Here is a 22,993-nt window from a genome sequence, read left to right as displayed (position 1 = left end):
TTGAGCTCTCTAGGCCTTACGGTTTGGGCTGCCCGTTCAGTTTTAAGGCGGAAGAATAATAATAATAATAATAATTAAAGCTGCAAGCAGCATTTTACCGGGGTTCAAGCACATTAAGGCCTCTGAGGTGGTCAGAGCCAACCTGGATGCATGGATGACAGTTAAACACATCCAAAATGGAGAACAGGCTAACAGACAGACACACACTGAAAGTAAATGATTAGACTAATATATTAATACTCTATAAGCATATGCACACACACACATAAACACACACACACACAAAGACTCACGTATACATGCACAAACATTTTGTTGCAGATATAGGTATTTGAAATAAGTGATAGGTGATAATAAACTTATTGCAAGTCTTCTCTTTTTAAGAGTTTAGATGTCATTTTTTAGGTTAAACTGTAATCATAATGTGGCAAAATTTTAAAAACTGATATATCTGTATGAAAAAAATGGAAAACATTGACTCAATTAGATTTAAAATGTTATAACAGTTCATTTTTTAATGTTTTGGCATGTATTCATGAATCATTTCAACAGTACTGTTCAACTTTACTGAATGAGCCCATTAGTGGTCTTCCGCTGCCATCTAGTGGTTATAAATTGCATTTACTCCAACAACACTGTGTTTTTAAACATAACTGTTATAGCGTTAATTTTTTTTTTGCCCAATCTCTCCTAAATTTTGCATGCTTGTTTAGAATGAAATTATGCATTATTTTACACAGTTTTGATAATTTGTGGGCTTTCTGATTGTATTAATAGGCCTTTGTGTGCACTATGAAAAGAACATATCATAAAATGACTGGTTTATAGTTGCCCAAATGCAATTGTTCAACATGTTTTTGATAATTATTGACCTTCAGAGTCTAGAGAATTGTACTTCAGTGGTTTTATTGATTTTCATCTTAAACCGTATCACAAGTATGCCAAAGTAACTTTTTCAAATAATCTTGAATATTTAATTAACAGCTTTATTGACAACATTGGTCCCAGAGGCAAAGTTGTTCAGAATGAGGAGATCTATCATATGATATGAAGATTTAGTGTTTTTGAGTGAATATATGAGCATTTTCAAACAATTTGAGGCCATTTACCATATAAATCTTGTGTTTTGAGACCTTTTCTACTGTTATAGCGCCACCTATGGTCTGATCTCCATGAAACTTTGCATGCTTGTTAAGAGTCATCTGTTACATGATTTCTCGAAGGCTAATAAAGTTTTGAGTTTTCGTTTAGGTTTTATAGGCTTTGGGGTATGTTTGGCCACACCCCTTTTCCTAACTTACCCCTTTACAGCTAACCAAAGGACAAAATTCAACATTTTTTTAATAATTATTGATCTAGAGAGTCCACAGAATATTACTGCAGTGGTTTGGTTCCGATCGGACAAAAAACCTAGGACTAGTTCGCAAAAGTAGGTTTTTAACATATTTGTGAATAACAATTGAACGATTTGATTGACAGCAATGGTTCTTGAGGCAAAGTTGTGCATTATGAGGAGATCTATCAAATGATATGCATATTGTGTTGATATGTGAAACACCACGTGATTACAGAGCCATAAAACTCGTTAGCGCCAACTAGTGGCCGATTTCTTTCAAAATTCTTACAGACCTTAAGGTTCATGAGTCGAACGTACCCAGTGAGTTTCGTTCCGATAAACATCCGTTAACCCTTTCAAATAGGTGCTTAAAATTGTTTGACCAATGGCGGCCATGTTTTTTTGAGATATGGAAATGTCCTCACAGGTACTTGTGCCCCTTCAGACCAAGACATTGCATACCAATTTTCAAGTCGATCGAGCCAACGGTTGCCTAGTTATAGCCATTTATGTGTTTTTTCTATCTTATAGCGCCCCCAAGTGGCAGAGATGCGCAATTTTTTTTATTTGACCAAAGATTGAGCTCATACATATGTATACCGAGTTTGGTGAAGATATCTCATTCCGTTCAATAGTTATAGTTAAAATAGCATTTGGCTAACGTTAGCATAGACGCTTTTTGGTGTACTGTTTCGTGTATGAATTGAAATTTCAACTTTTTTTTGATAATTATTGATATTGAGTGTCCAGGGAATATTTATGAAGTGGTTTGGTTCTGATTGGTTGAAAATCCTAGGACTAGTTCGCAAAAGTAGGTTTTGGATATAGCTCGATTTTGCGAGAAAACGGTGCGTCGTAGACCCCAAAAAGGCGCCTTGCACTTTTGTTCGGGCTAACCCAAGGATTGCAACAATGCCATGTTTTTGAGTCTACGGCTAACGGTATACGATTTACGGCCAAAAATGTCCAAAATTTTTGTTTTTTGCGCTGTAGCGCCCCCGTTAGGCCGATTGGGCTGAGACTTTGATAAGTTCTCCCCAAATTGAGCTCTACGATCTGTCCAAATTTCAGCTCTCTAGGCCTTACGGTTTGGGCTGCACGTTCAGTTCTAGGGCAGAAGAATAATAATAATAATAATAATTAAAGCTGCAAGCAGCATTTACCGGGGTTCAAGCACATTAAGGCCTCTGAGGTGGTCAGAGCCAACCTGGATGTATGGATGACAGTTAAACACATCCAAAATGGAGAACAGGCTAACAGACAGACACGCACACTGAAAGTAAATGATTAGACTAATATATGTATACTCTATAAGCATATGCACACACACACACACACACACACACACACACACACACACAAAGACACACAAAGATACACATATACATGCACAAACATTTTGTTGCAGATATAGGTATTTGATAAAAAGTGATAGGTGACAATAAGCTTATTGCAAGTCTTCTCTTTTTTTAGAGTTTAGATGTCATTTTCAGATTAAACTGTAATCATAATGTGGCAAAATTGTTAAAACTGATACATCTGTATGAACAAAATGGAAAACATCAATTCAATGAGATACAAAATGTTATAACAGTTAATTTATTAATGTTTTGGCATGAATTCATAAAAACAGTACTAGCTGAAAGAGCCCATTAGTGGTCTTCCGCTGCCTTCTAGTGGTTATAAATTGCATTTACTCAAACAACACTGTGTTTTTAAACATAACTGTTAAAGTGTTGTTGTTGGGTTTTTTTGCCCTATCTCTCTTAAATGTTGCATGCTTGTTTAGAATGAAATTATGCATTACTTTACACAGTTTTGATAATTTGTGGGATTTCTGTTTGTATTAATAGGTCTTTGTGCCTCTGGGGTGGTCTCGGCCAACCAGGATGTATGGATGACATTTAAATACATCCAAAAGACAGACACACACACACTGAAATTAAATGATTAAACTAGTTTTTAAGAGTTTAGATGTCATTCAGGTTTCACTGTAATCACAATGTGGCAAAATTGTAAAAAATTATGTGTCTGTATGAACAAAATGGAAAACATTGATTCAATAAGATGTAACATGTTATAACAGTTAATTTATTAATGTTTTGGCATGAATTCATGAATCCTTTCTACAGTACTGTTCATTTTAACTGAATGAGCCCATTAGTGATCTTCCGCTGCCATCTAGTGGTTATAAATTGCATTTACTGAAACAACACTGTGTTTCTAAACATAACTGTTATAGTGTTGTTATTTTTTTTATTTTTGCCCAATCTCTCTTAAATTTTGCATGCTTGTTTAGAATGAAATCATGCATTATTTTACACAGTTTTGATCATTTGTGGGATTTCTGTTTGTATTAATAGGCCTTTGTGTACACTATGCAAATAACATAATATAAAATTACTGGTTTATAGTTGTCTAAATGCAATTGTTCAACATGTTTTTGATAATTATTGACCTTCAGAGTCTAGAGAATTGTACTTCAGTGGTTTTATTGATTTTCATCTTATACCCGATCACTAGTTTGCCAAAGTACCTTTTTAAAATAATCTTGAATGTTTAGAGGCAAAGTTGTTCAGAATGAGGATATTTATCAAATGATATAAAGATTTAGTGTTTTTGAGTGAATATATGAGCATTTACAAACAATTTGAGGCCATTTACCATATAAATCTTGTGTTTTGAGACCTTTTCTACTGTTATAGCGCCACCTATGGTCTGATCTCCATGAAACTTTGCATGCTTGTTAAGAGTCATCTGTTACATGATTTCACTGAGTTTCATAAAGTATTGAGTTTTCGTTAAGGTTTTATAGGCTTTGGGGTATGTTTGGCCACACCCCTTTTTCTAAATTACCCCTTTACAGCTGACCAAAGGACAAAATTCAACATTTTTTTAATAATTATTGATCTAGAGAGTCCACAGAATATTACTGCAGTGGTTTGGTTCCGATCGGACAAAAAACCTAGGACTAGTTCGCAAAAGTAGGTTTTTAACATATTTGTGAATAACAATTGAATGATTTGATTGACAGCAATGGTTCTTGAGGCAAAGTTGTGCATTATGAGGAGATCTATCAAATGATATGCATACTGTGTTGATATGTGAAACACCACGTGATTACAGAGCCATAAAACTCGTTAGCGCCAACTAGTGGCCGATTTCTTTCAAAATTCTTACAGACCTTAAGGTTCATGAGTCGAACGTACCCAGCGAGTTTCGTTCCGATCAACATCCGTTAACCCTTTCAAATAGGTGCTTAAAATTGTTTGGCCAATGGCGGCCATGTTTTTTTTAGATATGCAAATGTCCTCATATGTACTTGTGCCCCTTCAGACCGAGACATTGCATACCAATTTTCAAGTCGATCGAGGCAACAGTTGCCTAGTTATAGCCATTTATGTGTTTTTTCTATCTTATAGCGCCCCCAAGTGGCAGAGATGCGCAATATTTTTGATTTGACCAAAGATTGAGCTTATACATATGTATACCGAGTTTGGTGAAGATATCTCATTCCGTTCAAGAGTTATAGTTAAAATAGCATTTGGCTAACGTTAGCATAGACGCTTTTTGGTGTACTGTTTCGCGTAAGAATTGAAATTTCAACTTTTTTTTGATAATTATTGATATTGAGTGTCCAGGGAATATTTATGAAGTGGTTTGGTTCTGATTGGTTGAAAATCCTAGGACTAGTTCGCAAAAGTAGGTTTCGGATTTAGCTCGATTTTGCGAGAAAACGGTGCGTCGTAGACCCCAAAAAGGCGCCGTGCACTTTTGTTCGGGCTAACCCAAGGATTGCAACAATGCCATGTTTTTGAGTCTATGGCTAACGGTTTACACTTTACGGCCAAAATTGTCCAAAATTTTTGTTTTTTGCGCTGTAGCGCCCCCGTTAGGCCGATTGGGCCGGTTCATTGTATCTGAGTAGCGAGCAAGACTACTACCATCTGACCAAGTTTCAGCTCTCTAGGCCTTACGGTTTGGGCTGCACGTTCAGTTTTAAGGCGGAAGAATAATAATAATAATAATTAAAGCTGCAAGCAGCATTTACCGGGGTTCAAGCACATTAAGGCCTCTGAGGTGGTCTGAGCCAACCTGGATGCATGGATGACATTTAAACACATCCAAAATGGAGAACAGGTTAACAGACAGACACACACACTGAAAGTAAATGATTAGACTAATATATGTATACTCTATAAGTATATGCACACACACACACACAGAAAGACACACATATACATGCACAAACATTTTGTTGCAGATATAGGTATTTGAAATAAGTGATAGGTGACAATAAACTTATTGCAAGTCTTCTCTTTTTAAGAGTTTAGATGTCATTTTCAGGTTAAACTGTAATCACAATGTGGCAAAATAGTAAAAACTGATATATCTGTAAGAACAAAATGGAAAACATTGACTCAATGAGATTTAAAATGTTATAACAGTTACATTTTTAATGTTTTGGGATGAATTCATGAATCCTTTCAACAGTACTGTTCAACTTAACTGAATGAGCCCATTAGTGGTCTTCCACTGCCATCTAGAGGTTATAAATTGCATTTACTCAAGCAACACTGTTTTTAAACATAACTGTTATAGTGTTTTTTTTTTTTTTTTGCCCAATCTCTCTTAAATTTTGCATGCTTGTTTAGAATGAAATTATGCATTGTTTTACACAGTTTTGATAATGTGTGGGCTTTCTGTTTGTATTAATAGGCCTTTGTGTACACTATGAAAAGAACATATTATAAAATTACTGGTTTATAGTTGTCCAAATGCAATTGTTCAACATGTTTTTGATAATTATTGACCTTCAGAGTCTAGAGAATTGTACTTCAGTGGTTTTATTTATTTTCAGCTTATACCCAATCACTAGTTTACCAGAGTAACTTTTTAAAATAATCTTGAATATTTAATTAACAGCTATATTGACAACATTGGTCCCAGAGGCAAAGTTGTTCAGAATGAGGAGATCTATCATATGATATGAAGATTTAGTGTTTTTGAGTGAATATATGAACATTTTAAAACAATTTGAGGCCATTTACCATATAAATCTTGTGTTTTGAGACCTGTTGTACTGTTATAGCGCCACCTATGGTCTGATCTCCATGAAACTTTGCATGCTTGTTAAGAGTCATCTGTTACATAATTTTACAAAGGTTCATAAAGTTTTGAGTTTTTGTTTAGGTTTTATAGGCTTTGGGGTATGTTTGGCCACACCTCTTTTTCTAAATTACCCTGTTACAGCTAACCAAAGGACAAAATTCAACATTTTTTTAATAATTATTGATCTAGAGAGTCCACAGAATATTACTGCAGTGGTTTGGTTCCGATCGGACAAAAAACCTAGGACTAGTTCGCAAAAGTAGGTTTTTAACATATTTGTGAATAACAATTGAACGATTTGATTGACAGCAATAGTTCTTGAGGCAAAGTTGTGCATTATGAGGAGATCTATCAAATGATATGCATATTGTGTTGATATGTGAAACACCACGTGATTACAGAGCCATAAAACTCGTTAGCGCCAACTAGTGGCCGATTTCTTTCAAAATTCTTACAGCCCTTAAGGTTCATGAGTCGAACATACCCAATGAGTTTCGTTCCGATCAACATCCGTTAACCCTTTCAAATAGGTGCTTAAATTTGTTTGGCCAATGGCGGCCATGTTTTTTGAGATATGCAAATGTCCTCATAGGTACTTGTGCCCCTTCAGACCAAGACACTGCATACCAATTTTCAAGTCGATCGAGCCAACGGTTGCCTAGTTATAGCAATTAATGTGTTTTTTCTATCTTATAGCACCCCCAAGTGGCAGAAATGCGCAATTTTTTTTATTTGACCAAAGATTGAGCTTATACATATGTGTACCGAGTTTGGTGAAGATATCTCATTCTGTTCAAGAGTTATAGTCAAAATAGCATTTGGCTAACGTTAGCATAGACGCTTTTTGGTGTACTGTTTCGCGTAAGAATTGAAATTTCAACTTTTTTTTGATAATTATTGATATTGAGTGTCCAGGGAATATTTATGAAGTGGTTTGGTTCTGATTGGTTGAAAATCCTAGGACTAGTTCGCAAAAGTAGGTTTCGGATATAGCTCGATTTTGCGAGAAAACGGTGTGTCGTAGACCCCAAAAAGGCGCCGTGCACTTTTGTTCGGGCTAACCCAAGGATTGCTATGATGCCATGTTTTTGAGTTTATGGCTAACAGTTTACGATTCACGGCCAAAAACGTCCAAAATTTTTGTTTTTTGCGCTATAGCGCCCCCGTTTGGCCGATTGGGCTGAGACTTTGATAAGTTCTCCCCAAAATGAGCTCTACGATCTGTCCAAATTTCAGCTCTCTAGGCCTTACGGTTTGGGCTGCACGTTCAGTTCTAGGGCGGAAGAATAATAATAATAATAATAATAATAATAATAATAATAAAAATCCTAACAATTACAATAGGGTTTCAGCACTGCGTGCTTGAACCCCTAATAATTAAAGCTGCAAGCAGCATTTACCGGGGTTCAAGCACATTAAGGCCTCTGAGGTGGTCTGAGCCAACCTGGATGCATGGATGACATTTAAACACATCCAAAATGGAGAACAGGTTAACAGACAGACACACACACTGAAAGTAAATGATTAGACTAATATATGTATACTCTATAAGCATATGCACACACACACACACAGAAAGACACACATATACATGCACAAACATTTTGTTGCAGATATAGGTATTTGAAATAAGTGATAGGTGACAATAAAATTATTGCAAGTCTTCTCTTTTTAAGAGTTTAGATGTCATTTTCAGGTTAAACTGTAATCACAATGTGGCAAAATAGTAAAAACTGATATATCTGTAAGAACAAAATGGAAAACATTGACTCAATGAGATTTAAAATGTTATAACAGTTACATTTTTAATGTTTTGGGATGAATTCATGAATCCTTTCAACAGTACTGTTCAACTTAACTGAATGAGCCCATTAGTGGTCTTCCACTGCCATCTAGAGGTTATAAATTGCATTTACTCAAGCAACACTGTTTTTAAACATAACTGTTATAGTGTTTTGTTTTGTTTTTTGCCCAATCTCTCTTAAATTTTGCATGCTTGTTTAGAATGAAATTATGCATTGTTTTACACAGTTTTGATAATGTGTGGGCTTTCTGTTTGTATTAATAGGCCTTTGTGTACACTATGAAAAGAACATATTATAAAATTACTGGTTTATAGTTGTCCAAATGCAATTGTTCAACATGTTTTTGATAATTATTGACCTTCAGAGTCTACAGAATTGTACTTCAGTGGTTTTATTGATTTTCATCTTAAACCGTATCACAAGTATGCCAAAGTAACTTTTTAAAATAATCTTGAATATTTAATTAACAGCTTTATTGACAACATTGGTCCCAGAGGCAAAGTTGTTCAGAATGAGGAGATCTATCATATGATATGAAGATTTAGTGTTTTTGAGTGAATATATGAGCATTTTCAAACAATTTGGGGCCATTTACCATATAAATCTTGTGTTTTGAGACCTTTTCTACTGTTATAGCGCCACCTATGGTCTGATCTCCATGAAACTTTGCATGCTTGTTAAGAGTCACCTGATACATGATTTCACTGAGTTTCATACAGTTTTGAGTTTTCCTTTAGGTTTTATAGGCTTTGGGGTATGTTTGGCCACACCCCTTTTTCTAAATTACCCGGTTACAGCTAACCAAAGGACAAAATTCAACATTTTTTTAATAATTATTGATCTAGAGAGTCCACAGAATATTACTGCAGTGGTTTGGTTCCGATCGGGCAAAAAACCTAGGACTAGTTCGCAAAAGTAGGTTTTTAACATATTTGTGAATAACAATTGAACGATTTGATTGACAGCAATGGTTCTTGAGGCAAAGTTGTGCATTACGAGGAGATCTATCAAATGATATGCATATTGTGTTGATATGTGAAACACCACGTGATTACAGAGCCATAAAACTCGTTAGCGCCAACTAGTGGCCGATTTCTTTCAAAATTCTTACAGACCTTAAGGTTCATGAGTCGAACGTACCCAGCGAGTTTCGTTCCGATCAACATCCGTTAACCCTTTCAAATAGGTGCTTAAATTTGTTTGGCCAATGACGGCCATGTTTTTTGAGATATGCAAATGTCCTCATAAGTACTTGTGCCCCTTCAGACCAAGACACTGCATACCGATTTTCAAGTTGATCGAGCCAATGGTTGCCTAGTTATAGCAATTTATGTGTTTTTTCTATCTTATAGCGCCCCCAAGTGGCAGAGATGCGCAATTTTTTTGATTTGACCAAAGATTGAGCTCATACATATGTGTACCGAGTTTGGTGAAGATATCTCATTCCGTTCAAGAGTTATAGTCAAAATAGTATTTGGCTAACGTTAGCATAGACGCTTTTTGGCGTACTGTTTCGCGTAAGAATTGAAATTTCAACTTTTTTTTAATAATTATTGATATGGAGTGTCCAGGGAATATTTATGAAGTGGTTTGGTTCTGATTGGTTGAAAATCCTAGGACTAGTTCGCAAAAGTAGGTTTCGGATATAGCTCGATTTTGCGAGAAAACGGTGCGTCGTAGACCCCAAAAAGGCGCCGTGCACTTTTGTTCGGGCTAACCCAAGGATTGCAACAATGCCATGTTTTTGAGTCTATGGCTAACGGTATACGATTTACGGCCAAAAATGTCCAAAATTTTTGCTTTTTGCGCTGTAGCGCCCCCGTTAGGCCGATTGGGTCGAGACTCAGTATCTGAAAAGAAGGCCGGACTACTACAATCTGACCAAGTTTCAGCTTTCTAGCCCTTACGGTTTAGGCTGCACGATCAGTTTGAGTGGAGAATAATAATAATAATAATAATAATAATAATAATAATTAAAGCTGCAAGCAGCATTTACGGGGTTCAAGCACATTAAGGCCTCTGAGGTGGTCTGAGCCAACCTGGATGTACGGATGACAGTTAAACACATCCAAAACGGAGAATAGGCTGACAGACAGACACACGCACTGAAATTAAATGATTAAACTAGTTTTAAGAGTTTGGATGTCATTTTCAGGTTTCACTGTAATCATAATGTGGCAAAATTGTAAAAACTGGTAAGTCTGTATGAACAAAATGGAAAACTTTAACTCAGTGAGATTTAAAATGTTGTAACAGTGTTTTTTTTTTTTATTGTTTAGGCATGAATTCATAAATCTTCTCAAAAGTACTGTTTCAATTTGCTGAATGAGCCCATTAGTGGTCTTCCGCTGCCATCTAGTGGTTGCATTTACTCAAACAACACTGTTTTTAAACATAACTGTTATAGTGTAAAGTTTTTTGCCCAATCTCTCTTAAATTTTGCATGCTTGTTTAGAATGAAATTAGGCTTTATTTTACACAGTTTTGATAGTTTGTGGGCTTTCTGTTTGTATTAATAGGCCTTTGTGTACACTGTGAAAAGAACATATTATACAATCACTGGTTTATAGTTGTCCAAATGCAATTTTTCAACATGTTTTTCATTATTATTGACCTTCAGAGTCTAGAGAATTGTACTTCAGTGGTTTTATTGATTTTCAGCTTAAAGCCTTGGACTACTTTGCCAAAGTAACTTTTTTAAATAATCTTCAATATTTAATTAACAGCTTTATTGACAACATTGGTCCCAAAAGTTGTTCAGAATGAGGAGATCTATCATATGATATGAAGATCTAGTGTTCATGTGAATATATGAGCATTTTCAGACAATTTGAGGCCATTTACCATATCAATCTTATGTTTTGAGACCTTTTCTACTGTCATAGCGCCACCTGTGGTCCGATCTCCATGAAAATTTGCATGCTTGTTAAGAGTCACCTGTTACATGTTTTCACCAAGTTTCATAAAGTTTTGAGTTTTCGTTTAGGTTTTATATGCTTTTGGGTATTTTGGTCACGCCCCTTTTCTAATTTAGCCAGTTAAAGCTAACCAAAGGACAAAATTCAACATTTTTTTGATAATTATTGATCTAGAGAGTCCAGAGAAAATTACTGCAGTGGTTTGGTTTCGATCGGGTAAAAAATCTGGGACTAGTTCGCAAAAGTAAGTTTTTAACATATTTGTGAATAACAATTGAACGATTTGATTGACATCTTCGCTCCTTGAGGCAAAGTTGTTCACAAAGAGGAGATCTATCATATGATATGAAGATCTAGTGTTTGTGTGAATGTATGAACATGTCCTACAAATTGTGATCATTTTCTATTGAAAATGTTTGTTTTTGAGGCTTTTTCAACTGTTATAGCGCCACCTATGATCCGATCTCCATGAAACTTTGCATGCTTGTTAAGAGTCACCTGATACATGATTCCACGAAGTTTCATAAAGTTTTGAGTTTTCGTTTAGGTTTTATAGGCTTTGGGGTATGTTTGGCCACACTCCTTTTACTAAATTACCCCTTTACAGCTAACCAAAGGACAAAATTCAACATTTTTTTGATAATTATTGATCTAGAGAGTCCACAGAATATTACTGCAGTAGTTTGGTTCCGATCGGACAAAAAACCTAGGACTAGTTCGTAAAAGTAGGTTTTTAACATATTTGTGAATAACATTTGAACAATTTGATTGACAGCAATGGTTCTTGAGGCAAAGTTGTGCATTATGAGGAGATCTATCAAATGATATGCATATTTCGTTGATATGTGAAACACCACGTGATTACAGAGCCATAAAACTCGTTAGCGCCAACTAGTGGCCGATTTCTTTCAAAATTCTTACAGACCTTAAGGTTCACGAGTTGAACGTACCCAGCGAGTTTCGTTCCGATCAACATCCGTTAACCCTTTCAAATAGGTGCTTAAAATTGTTTGGCCAATGGCGGCCATGTTTTTTTGAGATATGCAAATGTCCTCATAGGTACTTGTGCCCCTTCAGACCAAGACACTGCATACCAATTTTCAAGTCGATCGAGCCAACGGTTGCCTAGTTATATTAATTTATGTGTTTTTTCTATCTTATAGCGCCCCCAAGTGGCAGAGATGCGCAATTTTTTTTATTTGACCAAAGATTGAGCTCATACATCTGTATACCGAGTTTGGTGAAGATATCTCATTCCGTTCAAGAGTTATAGTCAAAATAGCATTTGGCTAACGTTACCTTAGACGCTTTTCGGCGTACTGTTTCGCGTAAGAATCGAAATTTCAACTTTTTTTTGATAATTTTTGATATTGAGTGGACAGTGGAGATTTCTGCAGTGGTTTGGTTCTGATTGGTTGAAAATCCTAGGACTAGTTCGCAAAAGTAGGTTTCGGATATAGCTCGATTTTGCGAGAAAACGGTGCGTCGTAGACCCCAAAAAGGCGCCGTACACTTTTGTTCGGTCTAACCCAAGGATTGCAACAATGCCATGTTTTTGAGTTTATGGGTAACGGTTTACGATTTACGGCCAAAAATGTCCAAAATTTTTGTTTTTTGCACTGTAGCGCCCCCGTTTGGCCGATTGGGGTGAGACTTTGTCAGAATGTCCCCTCGGGGAGCTCTACAATCTGGCCAAGTTTCAGCTCTCTAGGCCTTACGGTTTGGTCTGCACGATCAGTTTTAGCGGAGAAAAATAATAATAATAAAAAAAATCCTTACAATTACAATAGGGTTTCAGCACTGCGTGCTTGAACCCCTAAAAATCCTAACAAATACAATAGGGTTTCAGCACTGCGTGCTTGAACCCCTAATAATAATAATAATAATAAAAATCCTAACAAATACAATAGGGTTTCAGCACTGCGTGCTTGAACCCCTAATTAAAGCTGCAAGCAGCATTTACCGGGGTTCAAGCACATTAAGGCCTCTGAGGTGGTCTGAGCCAACCTGGATGCATGGATGACATTTAAACACATCCAAAATGGAGAACAGGCTAACAGACAGACACACACACTGAAAGTAAATGATTAGACTAATATATGTATACTCTATAAGCATATGCACACACACACACACACACAGAAAGACACACATATACATGCACAAACATTTTGTTGCAGATATAGGTATTTGAAATAAGTGATAGGTGACAATAAACTTATTGCAAGTCTTCTCTTTTTAAGAGTTTAGATGTCATTTTCAGGTTAAACTGTAATCACAATGTGGCAAAATAGTAAAAACTGATATATCTGTAAGAACAAAATGGAAAACATTGACTCAATGAGATTTAAAATGTTATAACAGTTACATTTTTAATGTTTTGGGATGAATTCATGAATCCTTTCAACAGTACTGTTCAACTTAACTGAATGAGCCCATTAGTGGTCTTCCACTGCCATCTAGAGGTTATAAATTGCATTTACTCAAGCAACACTGTTTTTAAACATAACTGTTATAGTGTTTTTTTTTTTTTTTTTGCCCAATCTCTCTTAAATTTTGCATGCTTGTTTAGAATGAAATTATGCATTGTTTTACACAGTTTTGATAATGTGTGGGCTTTCTGTTTGTATTAATAGGCCTTTGTGTACACTATGAAAAGAACATATTATAAAATTACTGGTTTATAGTTGTCCAAATGCAATTGTTCAACATGTTTTTGATAATTATTGACCTTCAGAGTCTACAGAATTGTACTTCAGTGGTTTTATTGATTTTCATCTTAAACCGTAACACAAGTATGCCAAAGTAACTTTTTAAAATAATCTTGAATATTTAATTAACAGCTTTATTGACAACATTGGTCCCAGAGGCAAAGTTGTTCAGAATGAGGAGATCTATCATATGATATGAAGATTTAGTGTTTTTGAGTGAATATATGAGCATTTTCAAACAATTTGGGGCCATTTACCATAGAAATCTTGTGTTTTGAGACCTTTTCTACTGTTATAGCGCCACCTAAGGTCTGATCTCCATGAAACTTTGCATGCTTGTTAAGAGTCACCTGATACATGATTTCACTGAGTTTCATACAGTTTTGAGTTTTCCTTTAGGTTTTATAGGCTTTGGGGTATGTTTGGCCACACCCCTTTTTCTAAATTACCCGGTTACAGCTAACCAAAGGACAAAATTCAACATTTTTTTAATAATTATTGATCTAGAGAGTCCACAGAATATTACTGCAGTGGTTTGGTTCCGATCGGGCAAAAAACCTAGGACTAGTTCGCAAAAGTAGGTTTTTAACATATTTGTGAATAACAATTGAACGATTTGATTGACAGCAATGGTTCTTGAGGCAAAGTTGTGCATTACGAGGAGATCTATCAAATGATATGCATATTGTGTTGATATGTGAAACACCACGTGATTACAGAGCCATAAAACTCGTTAGCGCCAACTAGTGGCCGATTTCTTTCAAAATTCTTACAGGCCTTAAGGTTCATGAGTCGAACGTACCCAGCGAGTTTCGTTCCGATCAACATCCGTCAACCCTTTCAAATAGGTGCTTAAATTTGTTTGGCCAATGACGGCCATGTTTTTTTAGATATGCAAATGTCCTCATAAGTACTTGTGCCCCTTCAGACCAAGACACTGCATACCGATTTTCAAGTCGATCGAGCCAACGGTTGCCTAGTTATAGCAATTTATGTGTTTTTTCTATCTTATAGCGCCCCCAAGTGGCAGAGATGCGCAATTTTTTTGATTTGACCAAAGATTGAGCTCATACATACGTGTACCGAGTTTGGTGAAGATATCTCATTCCGTTCAAGAGTTATAGTCAAAATAGTATTTGGCTAACGTTAGCATAGACGCTTTTTGGCGTACTGTTTCGCGTAAGAATTGAAATTTCAACTTTTTTTTAATAATTATTGATATTGAGTGTCCAGGGAATATTTATGAAGTGGTTTGGTTCTGATTGGTTGAAAATCCTAGGACTAGTTCGCAAAAGTAGGTTTCGGATATAGCTCGATTTTGCGAGAAAACGGTGCGTCGTAGACCCCAAAAAGGCGCCGTGCACTTTTGTTCGGGCTAACCCAAGGATTGCAACAATGCCATGTTTTTGAGTCTACGGCTAACGGTATACGATTTACGGCCAAAAATGTCCAAAATTTTTGCTTTTTGCGCTGTAGCGCCCCCGTCAGGCCGATTGGGCTGAGACTTTGATAAGTTCTCCCCAAATTGAGCTCTACGATCTGTCCAAATTTCAGCTCTCTAGGCCTTACGGTTTGGGCTGCACGTTCAGTTCTAGGGCAGAATAATAATAATAATAATAATAATAATAATAATTAAAGCTGCAAGCAGCGTTTACCGGGGTTCAAGCACATTAAGGCCTCTGAGGTGGTCTCGGCCAACCTGGATGTATGGATGACAGTTAAACACATCCAAAATGGAGAACAGGCTAACAGACAGACACACAAACTGAAAGTAAATGATTAGACTGATATATTTATACTCTATAAGCATATGCAAACACACACATACAAAGACAAAGACACACATATACATGCATACACATTTTGTTGCAGATATAGGTATTTGAAATAAGTGATGGGTGATAATGAACTTATTGCAATTATTCTCTTTTTAAGAGTTTGGATGTCATTTTCAGGTTAAACTGTAACCATAATGTGGCAAAATTTTAAAAACTGATATATATGTATGAACAAAATGGAAAACATCAATTCAATGAGATTTAAACATTTTGTAACAGTTAATTTATTAATGTTTTGGCATGAATTCATGAAAACAGTACTGTTTAACTTAGCTGAATGAGCCCATTAGTGGTCTTCCGCTGCCATCTAGTGGTTATAAATTGCATTTACTCAAACAACACTGTGTTTTTAAACATAACTGTTATAGTGTTGTTTTTTTGCCCAATCTCTCTTAAATTTTGCATGCTTGTTAAGAATGAAATTATGCATTATTTTACAATGTTTTGAAAATTTTTGGGCTTTCTGTTTGTATTAATAGGCCTTTGTGTACACTATGAAAATAATATATTATAAAATTACTGGTTTATAGTTGTCCAAATGCAAATGTTCAACATGTTTTTGATAATTATTGAACTTCAGAGTCTAAAGAATTGTATCTCAGTGGTTTTATTAATTTTCAGCTGAAAGACTTGGACTAGTTTGCCAAAGTAACTTTTTAAAATAATCTTGAATATTTAATTAACAGCTTTATTGACAACATTGGTCCCAGAGGCAAAGTTGTTCAAAATGAGGAAATCTATCATATGATATGAAGATCAAGTGTTTCTGTGAATATATGACGTCACAATATCAAACAGCTTGATTTGAGACAGGAGGAAACATACAAGATAAAAAAAAAAAAAAAAAACACTGGATGGATTTTTATCATTTTATGATGGTTGTGTACAGGCACTGCCAACACACTTCTCAGTACGATCAACTTGTAAAAGTGCATGTACAATTATATGACCACTTTAAAGTAACATTGACACAAATTTTAACTGTAATGCAAAATGGTTATTACAATATTTGGCATTATTTAAACGTGAGATTTCTTTTTTTTAGCAAATGTAGTAAACAGTTGAAAGTAAAACAAACTGTGTTTGGACAAAATGTTTGTGAAGGAGTTTAAAGAAAATATTGTGACATTGAATATTGTTGTTTAATTTTTTTTATTTTTCAGAAACAGATCATTTATGAACATTAAATAACATTAAGGAACACATGAATTATCAAGTTATCAAAATGAATGGAAAAGCAAAGTGTTAGTTTAAACAATTGTGTAAAAAAAAAAAAGAAAGAAAAAATATTCATTGCCAGGGTAAAATTGGAATCACTTCAAATATTAAGTGAACAGAAGTTATAATAAAACGATAAATTAAAGTGTAAGAATTAAAGTGATAGAACAAAAAACATTTGTACATTAACATAGACTGAATTATAAAACATACAATTATAGAACACGTTAGTTTTATGTATCAGAGTATAATCAAAACAGTTTAACAGTTAATAATAATAATAATTTTCAGGTTGTACAATAAAATAAAATACCATGAATATGTATTAATGTATGTTTGTGTATGTTATGTCTGTAATGTGTATGTCTAAAGGGTTAGTTCACTACTAACTCTAACCCTAACTAAAACCTTTTTTGTGCCTTAAAGGGATTGGTCACCTAACCATGGTGACGTCTAGTGATCTTTGGGGGTTTTTGTTTGTTTTGGTTCTACTTCTATGTGTTGTGTAGGAAAATAATTTCTTTTATCACCTGGTACTTTTGATTCTGATGTTTGAGAGAATGACACTAAATCTGTGACGGTGCAAAGTTCGTCATCTATGTCATGTGTTGAGGTGACTTCAATTGTGTTGATTGATTTATTAATTTCTATGACATGATTGTCATCTGTGTAAGTCACAGTCACAGGTCCACATGTTAAAAGAAATTCTTCAATGTCCTGTGCATCTAGGAATTGTGTGTTTTGTTTTCTAATGAATCTAGTCAGCACAGAATTTGCAATTGTCAATGACAGCTCATTTTCTTCAAGCTTGAAAATCAATGTGCCATTACATTTTGAAATGTAACTCTCCTGTTTCCTCAGTATCTTACAGGTAGTGCACCTGTGAAAATTTAACTTTGTGTTGAAGTCTAATTGTGTGCTGTGACACTTAGGACACAGTTTTTTCATGGAAATTGTGCTGCCCTCTATTGTTTGTGTTATTGTGTTTGTTTGTGTATCAACATCTTCTGTGTCTGATGTGGTAGGCAATAAAACTGCTGTGTTTTGTTGTGTAATTTTTGTGTTTCTTGTGGTTGTCAAGTATGTTTTTCCACTAAATGTTCTGGTTGACAGGTTTGTAAATTCGTAAGTTGTACCAATTTTTACCATATCTATCTGATTGTCCCATAGGGACAGCTGAATCATTCCTGTTTGGTCTCCTATTCTGCAGGACTTGACTTCGCTCTCTGTGTCCCGGATGGTCATCATGGTGCTTGGTTTGTTGAGGCTCGAAATTGTTGCGTTGAGTTTCAAAACCTGTAAAGTAGAGTAAATAGTTAATAATGTATTTAAAACAAACAACCTATAACCAGTGTGTTTGAGTGCCACATTTTAAACTATAAGGTGTCACTGAAGAACAGTGAGCAGTGAAATTCCTCAGGATAAACATGTTATTCACAACTATCAGAAATCATAAAAGCTGTGGTACTTGGATAAACCACAGCTATTATGGTTTTTGATATTTGTGTGCAGTTTACTACTATATATATATATATATATATATATATATATATATATATATATATATATATATATATATATATATATATATATATATATACACACAAAATTATTTTAATGAAGACTGTTTTTTGTGGACTAACATTTGTGAAATACTTTATTCAAGGCATACTGTAAGTTAAAACCATGTAGTTTTTTTATGCCTCTTTACAAACATTTTGCAGATTCTGTAAATTGTATGTAAACATTTGTTACAATTTGTATTTCAATTTAAAGCAGTACAGTTATGATGGTTAAATATTATGGTTTGGTTTAAAAGATAGGGTTAAAACTAAGCCAGGATTAGGCTTTAGTTCAAATAGGAGTTTCAAGTAGCTTTTATAATTGTGCCTTTTTAAAAACATACTGGTGTGCGTCTTGAGACAAAACAATGGCACTGACCTATTTTAATGTCCTATTTGTTTTCTAAAGTAAGGCATAATTCTGGCTTAATATAAGCCCTGTTTGTGAAACTTTGTTTGAAAGTTTTAGTATATAAACATTACATAATATTAATAATAAAAAAATCATATTATAAAACATTTATTGTATCTAGGCTACAGCTTTATAATATATTAGTTAAATGGATCGTTTAATAAGCTTTATTTTTTAGTTCTACATTATTATATCACAACTTTTCACTTACCGATTGGCGACTTGGCATTTTGGATATGTCAGCTATGTTCAGCTGAGTCTCTTGAGGAGGTTTGCAGGGGAAGTCCAGTCCACTTGTCACATCTACAGTTGTTTCTCGTGTGCATTGTATGTCGAAATCTTCGTTGTGAGCTAAAAAGTAGAGTACGTAGATGTATTGTGAGTTCATTTATATGGGAACAATAAGAAAACAGGTAACTTAGTCCATTTTGTAATTGTATTCATTATAAATGTAGCATTTATACTGGGTACAGAAATGTAAATGTAACAACTGATCAGTATTAATTTAATATAGAATAAGCTTTGCAGCTTTGTTTGATTAACATAAATTACAGTAAGACAGTAGGTATTTATATTGTGAAGGCAATTAAGATAGAATTAATGCACAGATTAATACACCTGATTTATTTTTGAACACTTCGCGATCACTTGAGTCAAAATAATTGCAGATATGCGTATTTTGACATGTTGTGTGTCCATCAATGTACATGGATACGCAAAAGATAATCAATTCGGACTTCGCGCTCTATCTGAATGTGATCCACTTTGTGAGTGAGCGCGCTTTTGGGTGCGGTTGTGAGCGAGTAATTAAACACCACTGTCTTTTCTAGATGTAGTGTCGTTTCAAATCATTAAATGGGTAACAGTTAACCGACTAAGAAAAAAAATTCAAATGATAACGTTTCTTGAATCACATGCTGAACCGCAAGTGGTTCACGGATCAAGTATGACCGTTTAACTCCTTATTGAAAGTGGTACAGTTTGCAGGAACTATTCAAAAAAAAAGCCCACTGTGTAATAACGAAGAGATATTCGTTGGATAAAACAACTGTTGGATAAAACCGTGGTTTCTTGTAAAGACAAAAAAGTTCGTTTGACTTTCCCAATGCTAGACATATATCGTGTTTAATAGCTTTACAAAATATGTAGGTTATTTCTTGTAATTTAGGTTAATTGTGTATTAGTTAATAAACATTTAAATGTGTATTGTTTTTGGTACCAATTAATACATTTGTAATAGTTTGCATAGAATAAAATATTATGTAGACTAATGTTGATAAATGGGATAATAAAAAAAATTATTATTATTATTGTAAAGTTATAGAACACATACTTACCAATTGTTTTTCTTGCATTTCTGAGTTTGATCGGGGTCTTGTTTCTCTCAGCTGTGATGATGCTGTTATGTTTTTCAGGCGTGAAGAATACAGCCTGATGGTATTCTTGTCTCGATGTTTGTATTGTACAATTAAAATACCGGTTATTTTTTTTAGATGTTTTTATTGGCGAAACTGAATGAAAATATCCAGTTATTGGGTCGTCGTCTTTGTTTGCGTTCTTCTCCATTTCTAAATGTTTCTTTAGAAGTGTTGGCGATTTGGCGGGCTGGTGTCTTCTCGAGCGCAATTGAAGCTGTTTTTGAATATCGCGGGTTTTATATTCGTTTTTTTCAAATTGAGATGACGTATACGCGTGCTTGTTTTTGATTCGCTGAAATCCAGTTAATGTTTTTTTGTAAAGAAATGGTAGCCTATCAGATTAAAACTACGTTAGTTTGAATATAACATGGTAAGATTTACCGTTGAAATTACGTTTATAAAATGGATACAGTTTAAGAATAATGTATTTAATTGAAGTGTTTTTTAGTTTTTTCAATGTAGATTTAAAAAAAAGGTATATGTTTGATTTAGGCTATTTGATTTGTTATCAGATAAACTGATGTTAAACATTTTATAAAAAAAAAAAAGTTTTTGGGTTATTGGTGATGGAAGATTCGCATAAAATAGGACACAGGTTTGTATTATAAGAATGGGATAAATTTGAAATATTTGAGTAAGGTATAATGTCTTGGTGGACCACTTATGGCTCACTTTAATTTTAAGCGTTTCCCTGCTAACACACGACATAACATGTTACGTAACGTATTGGTAATTTTGGTAATTCCATGATTTACCAATTGACAAGGTAACTACAACGTCGCATGCCGGTAATTGTATTGTATTACCATCACATTACCAACTCACAACGTCGTCAGTACCTCCTTTCAACGTAACAAGATAACCAAGAACATCCCAGATAGGTCCTCTATTCGTAATATATTGGTAACTTCATGACTTACTGGCAACGTAACTACAACGTCGTATGCACTTAATTTTAATTAGGCTACCATAATTTTTGTACATTCTTTATATGCTCCCTGAGTATAGTGCTATTTATAAAGTGTAATTAAACTTCAGACACACGATTAAACGTTCCTTAAAGATGAAATGTGTTTCTTTTCACCAAGTCAGAATATGGACATGCTTTTAATATATAGTGACGTGCCATACAGCGCGCGCGCGTTTCCACAACTGACGCACCCGCGCGCACAATATTGACAAGAAAGGAAATACATTTTTCGGAGTTGGGAAACTTTATATTTCGTAAGTAGTTGTGAACTTGAAATAATGACAGACTGACTACACCATCTCATCTGCCGCAGATACAAGTATCAGGAGCACAGCGCGTTTGTTTGAAGCACTTTTCACTTCAACTGTGTCTGACAGGAGAATTGGCTTTTCTGAGGTGAGTCTTACAATGTATAATAAATAAAGAGGTTGATAAAATTTATGAAACAAAAGTCTTGATCTCCGTAAAGACGCTAAAACCATTTTTTTATATTTTTGTTTTTATTAGGCTACTAGCCGTTGAGAGTTACCATGGCAACCGCGGACACATCAGCTGCTGGAGAGGACTCGTCTGACAGTTTCTCTGTTTCTTGTCAGTTTGGTTATACCAAAGAAAAGTTAAACAACTGCGACAGATTGGTTAAGTAACATATGTTAATATTATCCAGAGTGTACTTTAAATACTTTTGTTAACATTATGGCATCTTAATTATCTGATATGTCTGCTAGCGAGGGTTGTCTTCAATGAGCCAAAAAAAAGCTCATGTTACTCCTCTCCTCATCAGGTTACACTGGCTACCAGTAGCTGCTCGCATCAGTCTTTACTCATTTTCAAGAGACATCTAAAGATTCATCTTTTTCGCCTGCACTTAACCTACTAACACCAGTACTTTTCCTTTTCTTGTCTTTTTCATTTGATAAAAAAAAAAAAAAAAAAAAAAAAAAAAATTATATATACCTGGCTATGCGTTCTATACTAGACTAACTGAGACTTGTCATGGCACTTGTATTCTGTTGTTGTTCTCTTTTTGACCTGACTGCTTCTATTGTTCTCATTTGTAAGTCGCTTTGGATAAAAGCGTCTGCTGAATGATTAAATGTAAATGTAAATGCTAGCAAATATTATGCTAGCTTAGAAGCGTAAGTATAACATAACAGATTTGAGCTCTTATTAATAAAAATTTGGGCTTTTAATCACATCTTATGTGTAAAGGAGCGGTTTTGATAGCTTTGTAAACGTTTTTGATGATAATATGTCAAAAGATAAATGGAAGTAAGCTAATTAATTAAACCTAAAAGTGTGCACTGTAGAGTCTATCAGTGACGTCACTTGTGGTCTAAAATGGGCTGACACTATTTCAAACCAGTGTTTCAAACACGTTTAGATTTTTCATTGTAAACACATATTGATTAAAATTGTACTGTGATTTCAGGAGTGTCTTAAAAACCCTCTAAAACAGAGGGGAAGTTCCAGGAAAATTTGTAATGGAAGCTCCTGACAGATAGAAAACACAGGTGATTCGAGGAAGCTTATTAAATAACTTATATTTATATTTATTTTAAACAACATATCATCATGCATCTGTAACATCAATGTGAATACTGGTATCTTAAGATTTTTATTTATGTTTTACATTTTGTTATTTTTCTTTTCTGTATTTCCCCTATTCTCTAGTTTGTTTATTTCTAATAAG

The 22,993-nt window shown here is 34.7% G+C and overlaps 1 long non-coding RNA gene across 2 annotated transcripts; it reads left to right on the top strand.

Annotated features, from left to right (window-relative positions):
* Window positions 1-1,506: 1,506 nt before the first annotated feature.
* LOC128017838 (uncharacterized) lies at window positions 1,507-13,523 on the top strand. 2 transcript variants are annotated; one of them, XR_008184538.1, is made up of 4 exons: window positions 1,507-1,635; window positions 4,527-4,591; window positions 6,979-8,087; window positions 13,378-13,523. It is a non-coding gene; the product is annotated as an uncharacterized LOC128017838 (long non-coding RNA). The 2 variants fall into 2 exon arrangements; XR_008184537.1 differs by lacking the exon at window positions 1,507-1,635 and having other exon boundaries at window positions 4,445-4,591.
* The last annotated feature ends 9,470 nt before the right edge of the window (window positions 13,524-22,993 follow it).

Source organism: Carassius gibelio, chromosome A7 (genome assembly GCF_023724105.1).
Source record: "Carassius gibelio isolate Cgi1373 ecotype wild population from Czech Republic chromosome A7, carGib1.2-hapl.c, whole genome shotgun sequence".
NCBI classification, from domain to species: Eukaryota; Metazoa; Chordata; class Actinopteri; order Cypriniformes; family Cyprinidae; genus Carassius; species Carassius gibelio.
This window is presented reverse-complemented; position numbering and strand designations above follow the sequence as displayed.